Below are 1,686 nucleotides of genomic sequence, written 5' to 3' on the forward strand. Positions count from 1 at the left end.
GTACTTCATTACTTGCCACATGCATGTGCTGAAGATGAATTATTACTCAAAACATTCACATGTCTTAACTTTTCAGAAGAATAAAATATATAAAGATCATATACAGAATGAAATAATGCAGGAAAGATTAATGTAAACAAGAAAATGTACAACTGTAATGGTACTGATTCTGAAATAATCTATTATTATTTTACAACATAGTTACCAAGGTGGGGATATTTTCTTTCATAAATATTTCAGTTCCTTACTTCCTCTGCAAAATTTTGCATACTTGACTAATATTCATTTAGTGCACAGGGACATTAAAATATTCATGTTCTGACTCCTATAGTAGATACGCTTGCTCAATTGCTTAAATTTTTTTTCTTGGATATTTCCTTAACTTTCACTCCCAAAAGAAACTCATCCAAAATAAAATAAGCCTTCTCAAAATGAAAAATGATATCAAGTTCACAACACTGTCAAGTAATTTACACATAACACTTAATTATTTCCAGGCTACTTAATTCATTTTCCTGATCCTCAATAGCACAGCAAAAGGTACACAAGAATATCTTTTGAAAATGATCTTCAGATCTCACCACTCAAGGAAGCACATTTGGGTTTTCTTGATAAATGGTCTGAAAAAGTTCTCATGTGATCTTTTCCTTCTCTTTGCATGACATTGGGACTTACCATTTCAGTAGTCTACACTTGACCTGACAACTGAAAAACAACATACATTGCATGGCACCTGCTGGCCATGGACATGGTGGAGCATAGCAAGGGTTACTGAGGGGAAACCCCTGGAAATGTGCTAAGGAAAATAAGCCATGCTGCTGTGTTGAGGCAGATTTCAAGTGATGGAACATCTGGCAGAGTGCATTGAACAAAAATGAAGATGGGTTTATATGGGAAAAGATATATAATTAGAAAAATAGGAAGAATTTAGAAAGATGGACAGGATATTAGGACTTTAGAATATAGTGCCACAAATTTTTGGGTGTCATATGTGTTTCATTTTCACAAGAAGGTTCATGAATTTTCACACCATTTTAATATAAAAAGAGAGCTCTATAAATGTGTATCTTAGTATGGCTGAGTCTGTTCATCCCTACCTCCAGCACATACACAGAGACAATTATAAACTCTAGACAAAGGAACAAAAGGAATCCTACCTGTAAACATTAAAGAAGGAATAAGTCAGGACACAGAATAGAGGTCCATTTAACACTTGAGAAATGCAATGTTATGGCATTGGGATGGGCACAGGTTTTCCTTTATCTTTTTGCTTGAGGAGAGGCCACAGGGTGGAGGGGGGTAAAAACATCTTTAAAGAAACCTGTAGTCTGAGTTCATGAAGACCCAGAAAACAGAGAGTTAATTCCCAGATCATGGAAAGTGAGATGTAATGCCAGAAAGAATTGTGGATATCTTCTGCCAACATCTCTGTCAAACAATTGAAGGAGATGTTTGTGGGCATATTGGAAACAAATTAAAGCTAAGAGAACTGAGATCTAAAGATCCATGAGGAGGAAGTCTCTGATGACTGACTTAATGACAACTTTAGGAATCTAAACTGTTGAGGCTGTCATGAACAATGTGTCATGGCAAATGTATCTTGCATGTTTTCAGGATATGTATAAAACAGGTAATCCAAGGAACTGGAAATTGCATTATAAAAATAAAATTAAAAATGAGAAATAA

General features: G+C 34.9%; 1 pseudogene; it reads right to left on the reverse strand.

The window, feature by feature from the left end:
* Positions 1–286: 286 nt before the first annotated feature.
* On the reverse strand, positions 287–728 carry LOC124975198 (AP-1 complex subunit sigma-2-like; annotated as a pseudogene).
* Positions 729–1,686: the final 958 nt, after the last annotated feature.

This window comes from Sciurus carolinensis, unplaced genomic scaffold (genome assembly GCF_902686445.1).
Source record: "Sciurus carolinensis unplaced genomic scaffold, mSciCar1.2, whole genome shotgun sequence".
NCBI classification, from domain to species: Eukaryota; Metazoa; Chordata; class Mammalia; order Rodentia; family Sciuridae; genus Sciurus; species Sciurus carolinensis.